This window comes from Rousettus aegyptiacus, unplaced genomic scaffold (assembly GCF_014176215.1).
Source record: "Rousettus aegyptiacus isolate mRouAeg1 unplaced genomic scaffold, mRouAeg1.p scaffold_m13_p_10, whole genome shotgun sequence".
Classification (NCBI taxonomy): domain Eukaryota; kingdom Metazoa; phylum Chordata; class Mammalia; order Chiroptera; family Pteropodidae; genus Rousettus; species Rousettus aegyptiacus.
The window spans coordinates 47,032,798-47,039,198 of NW_023416285.1; the positions used below are offsets into that span (position 1 = coordinate 47,032,798).

The 6,401-nt window shown below is 35.5% G+C and overlaps 1 pseudogene; it reads left to right on the forward strand.

Annotated features, from left to right (window-relative positions):
- The first annotated feature begins 6,055 nt into the window (after nt 1–6,055).
- On the forward strand, nt 6,056–6,173 carry LOC118609166 (annotated as a pseudogene).
- The last annotated feature ends 228 nt before the right edge of the window (nt 6,174–6,401 follow it).

Sequence of the window (6,401 nt, forward strand, 5' to 3'; positions counted from 1 at the left end):
GAAAACCTGAATAATCACTGCATCTGAGAAGCTTAGTTTCTTTTCTCTCTCTTCAAGCAATCCTGGGCGGGGGGGGGGGGAGGTGTTTTATTTTATTTTATTTTATTTTTTATTGCTGTGGCTGTTGTCATTATCAGATGTTTTTATGTGATCTGGTGTTTTTCCAGGGGGCAGAGTCCCCATCAGGATGTGTGCCAGGCAGAGCAGAATGCCATTACGTGGAGAACTGTGGCTGCTGTGAGTGAGCTGCCTCCATCATAGGGGATTGCTCTCTGCAAGTGCCGATCATAATGGACTCCTTCACTAAATGACTTTGGATGAGCAAGGCTTTGGCAGAGACCCTGCAAGTCCCACACTCTGTTATAAAACTGAATGCCCATGTAATGGACACTCAGGAGAAGTGCGGATGTGAGGGCAGGTGGGTGGAAGAGAGTCATGTCTAAAAGGCATAGACAACAACACCGGAAAAGGGGAAATGTGAGCCCACAACCAAGTTTGCTCAACAGGCAAAAGGACAAAGCAGGGACCTAATTCAAATGAATAAAGATCAGTTTTACAAGGATTTAGATCATAATAATTCTGGGAAGAGGGGCAAACAATTAACAAAGAAACACATATGGTGTTTTATTTATGTGGGTGGGTGAAAAGCACTTTAGAGAAGAATAAAGCAAGGTTAGGGGAGAGAGTGGTACAGAGGGGATTAGTGTTATATTTCATATATTTCATAAGCATAACCATAAAGTAATCCATGTAACTTCAGGAAGTAAGGTATACACTGTTCATAAAGAGCTATTTCCTTTTTTTTTTTAATTAACTTTTTTTTTTTAATTTCATTTTTTAAATTTTCATTTCTCCTCCAAGGAGTAAGAGAGAAGGGGGAGAAAAAGAAGATGCTCTCCCCATTATGTCATGTCCCTTACATCGAAGATTTTTCAAGTTAGTCACCTTGGGGGAAAAAAAAAAGTGATCAGGAAATGCCTCTCTGATAAGTAGAAATGAGCGGAGATCTGATGAGGTGAGGAAGTAAGCCCTGCTTATAACTGGAGGGCACATTTCAGGCAGAAGAAACTAATGCAAAGGCCCTGAGGTAGAGGCGTAATGGCTGGCAAGCAGGAAAGAGCTCATTATGCTCAAAGAACAGCAAGAAACTGTGGGTGAAAGGAAGTAAGCGAGAGGGAGAGTCTTACAGGGAGCAGGGGCCAGATCAGATGGGGGCCGTGGTCCAGCATAATAGTCTGAAGTTTTTTTCAGTGAGAGGGATACCAATAGAGACTTTTAGGCAGAGGACTGACTTGATCTGACTTAGGTTTTAAATGAAATCACTCTATTATTGCATAGTGAACAGACTGCAGAGAAGCAAAAATGGATGCAGGAATACTAGTTTTAAGGTTATTAAGGAAATCCAGAAGAGAAATTATGGGGGGCTGAAACTAGGGTTGTATTGGTAAAAATGGGAAAAGATGATCAGACAAAATATAATTTGAAGATAAAGCCCAAAGAGTTTGGTGATAAAATGGATAGAGTTTAAGAAAAGGATTAGAGTGAAGACTCCAGAGATTTTAATCTGAGCAACTAGAAGAAAAGCATTACGATTTATTGGGATGTAGATGACTGGGAGAGGAAAAGGTTTGGGAGAAAATTAAAAAGTCTATTTTAGATATCTTAAGTTGGAAATGCTACTTAGATATTTAAACAGATTAGTTGAATAGACAATTAGATCAATGAATATGGAACACGGGATTTAGGGGGCCTCTATTAGTGGTATCTAGCAATGAGAAGGAAGTTGGGGCTGGAGTCTCATTGGACTAGACATGGTTATCAAAACCATGGAACTGAATGAGATCCCCTGGGAAATGAGCATTGACTAGAAAAAATTCATGGACGGAGTCACCCTAGCATTTAGAGAAAGGTGAGAAAAGTCCATTAAAGGAGACTGAGACGTGGCCAGTGAAACAAGAAAAAGAAGGAAGTGCTGCTCCAGCTAAACACAGAAAATGTTTCAAGGAGAAAGAGTAAATAACTGTGCCAAATGTTGATGACACACACAAACACAACCACCAAGATATGAATAGACCCCACAGGAATGGCCTTCCTATTCTGCATGTTATCCACATTCTATACCTCGTTTACGACTGTTGAATCATTTTAATTTAATAAACATTTACTGAATAGCTACTATGCACCAGTCATTGCTCTCCATAAAAGGAATAAAAATATCATGATTTTCGTTGCTCTTTTTTTGACCCAGACATTTTCGTTTTTTCTTTTGTCCGAATTTTTTAAAGTACTTATAGTTTCTAACCTGTGTGTGTGTGTGTGTGTGTGTGTATTTGACTATATATGTCTTAAGTATTCTTTAAGCTAATTTATTTATTTCTCTTGTCACTCCTGTTACTGTGTTTCTCAAGGGTAGAAATATTCTTATAGTTCCTTTACATCCTTATCATGGGTAGATACAGAGTACTCATTTAATAAATACTTGGTAACTTAGTAAGAACTGAGAATTGTGTGTCTTTGAAATAGTAGAGTTTACAGAATGTCTAATATTTATGCCATTTAGAACATATTTACATTACCAGCTAGAGTGCAATTGGCTTAAATTAACAGAAACTCACTAACTGACTTTTTAAAAGTTAGTTTTTGTTCTTATTAAAGTCCATAATTAGGCATTACATATGACTGAGTCAGTCACTCAAGGACATAGACTCCACCATCATTCTATCCTTGGGCTTCTCACTTCATGGTAGCATGCCTCATTTAAAGAAAGGATGCAGAACTGAAGAGTATTTGCAAGAGACAGAAATTCCTCCTGTTTGTTGAATAGCAACATGTTTCTCACAAGTTTCCCAACTTCCTTCTACATTTTATTAGCTATTACTCAGTCACACTGCCACCCAAAGCTACAAGTGAGATTAGAAAAGCAACTATTTAGATTTCTTTAACATTCTTAGTAAGGGGTGGCAAAGGCAGAGGAAGTTAATAATAATTGTATTTAACCGAATATTTATTTGTTTACAACATCTGTCTAGCTCATTTCTTTCAAGCAAACTCATTCTTTGCACAGGTCTCCAACTCTAAAACATCATACTATGCTACTTCCTGTATGTGGAACTCCTCCTCATGTCTAACAAATTTTTCCTTCCATGATTTTCAGCAGGGGTTCTAGTTCTTCTTTGTATCCATGAATATAATTGGAAATTATATTGTGCTTCTGGTCACTTGATTATCCAGTTTCAGGCTCTTGAATATAATTAGGATTGATTAAAGCCTGAAAATGAATCTACGACACCTCTATTCCTACCAACTTTCAGTCCACTCCATGAGATTCGAAGATTTTAGGTTCACCTCAGATATCTACTTGCCTCCAACATATTAATAATTTATTGAAAATAAAGAGAAAAAGGAGCTGTCACCTGGAAATACTAGATCACAGATGGACGGCTAAGTTTCTAAACGTTAGTGTTTTTCAGTGTTTCTAATACGCTAATATCCTGTTAACTCTCCAAAAAGGATATATAATATGAGGTATTTTCTAATATATTTATTTTTTGTTTTTACCTTTGCTTTTTATATTTTTACATTTATATATTTCTAACATATTTAACATGATTTGTTTATGTTATTATTGTTTAGCATTTCTTTCTTCAGAGAGCATTTTGTAGAACCAACGTCTGAAGGAAAAACTTTTCAGAATGCTGCTCTAGATATTTATATATACTTGAAAGCCTATTTCTATTATAGACCTGAGGACTTAGAATCTTAAGTGACTTAAAATGGCACAGAACACAATTATACTACCTATGGTCAACTCCATGGTCTTATGTTTTTCCCAGAATTCTATTATTCTTCAAAGTTGAACTGAGTAATTATTCTCAAGTTGACCCATAGATGGAGTCCAGGATATAGGCTCACTGTGTCCCTATCTTATCCTTACCTCTCTTCCCACATCAGTGATACAAACAATGTAAAAGTCATAACCATCTGAGCTTTTCTATTTTACTGATTCTTAGACTCCATTATGCACACAGTTTACTTGGATAGAATAGGGGCTATAGTATTATATAACTTTCTAAAGATACACAGTGCTTCCCAATGAAACAGTAGAACCACAGAAGGTGTTTCAGAGGTCATTTGGTCTCACACTCAGCCAAAACAACACCTGAAGCATTCAAGGCAGATGGCTGCCTCCTCCAAGGGTATCCAGCCAGAGTAAATGTAGAAGCCAAAATTCACCCGTGTCATTAATAAAGGGGCTTCATTTTTTTAAAGTAATAAATAGGCAGAACAATGCAGAATAAAATCTTTGTTAGAGTATACTCAAATGTCTCAACAGTGTCATTTGATTTTAGCTCTTTCAAAAGATACTTAAATTACATATCAATAAGCTAACCAATGCAATTCTTAACCTCTCCTTTTCATCTTCACTTCAAGACTTGCTGATATAGCTATAAGAAGTAGCATATGGCCCTAAGGCCAAAGAAGATTCAACATTGGTTTTTATAAGACCACAGAAGTAATATTTACAAAAGATTTAACCAAAATAATTTAAATGAGTGATTTGCTAGTTTTAAAGAACTTCTCTAAAACAGTGCATCTTTTGTTTTTTCTCCCAATATTCCTAGCCAACTGAAGAGTTTTATAAAAAAACACAAAAACCAGACAAAATAAACAAAACAAACAAAAAAACAAAACTAAGTTTTAGTGAGTATAAATTAATTCCTCAAAGTCAAAGAGGTAGTAGGATTTCAACTTAAGTTTTCTTGATGGAGTTTTCCTTTCCATCTTATTAGAGTATATTTTCAGGGGTTCTATGTTCAAAAGGCTTCTCTTCTTTTCTGCTGGCTAAATCTTGCATATGCCTTCCTAGCACAGAGGATGAATAGTAGGTGTTCACATAGCCAAAACAGCAACTCTATGTACACTAGATAAAATGTCTAAATTCATTCTACCCTACCCTATAGAGGGTACAAAGGTGACTGGTCATATGTCAATCAAGTGTTCATTGTTTGAATTTACTTATTCAGGAAGCTGATTTAAAATAACATTGTATTCTGGAAAGATGGCAACTGTGGTGGCTATGTAATTTTTGCATCTTCCAAAATCACCACATCAAAACAGGTGGTGAAACAAAAACCAAAGGACATTTACAATAAAACTAAATGACAAAGCATCCCAATTAACCTCAAAATAAAAATGAATGAGGGCAAACCACCAAAAATCACAAGATTTGAGTGTTACTGGCATCTGTGCAGGAGAAGTCAGAAGGACAACAGTAGAATGCCTGATGGACATCAAATTAAGGTAACTCCAAGAAACCAAACAGGTATTCACTAGAAAGAGCAATGAGCCAAACTGACACAGTATCTAAAACTGTAAAGGGTTTTTCCCAGTCCAATAGAGGGTAAATCCAACAAGTCTTCAGTAAGGTTTAAAGAATCTGTTGCACTCTGGGTCTTATAAACTCTCAAAAATGACTCATTAGGGCTTCCTTTCAACATAAGTCCCCACACTGAGAAGAAACTTCTGAGAACAGAATAAAAAATGATCGGAACAAGGATAGCTGAAATGAATGGATTTAAAGAGAAAATTGAAGCCAGGAATCTCATAAAGCTATCTGAACCGAGCCTCTTGCTATGGTTTCAGAAAAAACAAATTCACACAAATATGAGCAATAGAAAAGCATTAAGGTCTCAACTCATAGAAAATATGAGAGAATGTTGAGCAGAATAACATTCCTGTAGACAATAAAAGCAAGCCACGAAACATGCTTAAATATAAATCAAAATGGAAGCATACTTCCCAAATCAGCTAAAATGAATTAATAAAATTATATAAGACAGGAAATAACAGTATCAATTAGAATTAGAAAATCCCAGAAATGAAGGGGCAGACCTCAAAGAATTAGAAAAAAATCTTTAGAAATGAAAATTAAGCTAGAAGTAACATAAAAGTGAATAAATACAACAAAAAAAGCTTAAGAGTCATATAAAATAAAAAGGGAGAAATTGTAAATAAAAAAAAAAGAAGAAATAAAAAGGTCTTGAAAATGGTACAGGTATAGGCCATGCCACCCTGAACACACCCAATCTTGTCTGATCTCAGAAGTTAAGCAGGGTCGGGCCTGGTTAGTACTTGGATAGGAGACCACCTAGGAAGAACAGGTGCTGTAGGCATAAAATTAATAATAATAATAATAACAACAACAACAACAATAAAAGAAAGTAGTACATACTAAAAATAGGCAAAGACGATCCAACTTACAGATATTAGGATACCTGAAGAAGAAAACCAAAACAAGTAAACTAAATGTTAAACTAAACAATGAAATAAAAGCAAATTTCAAGAAAAGTTTCCTAAGGTGAATTATATATAAATATAAGTATATTTTGAAATATCACATT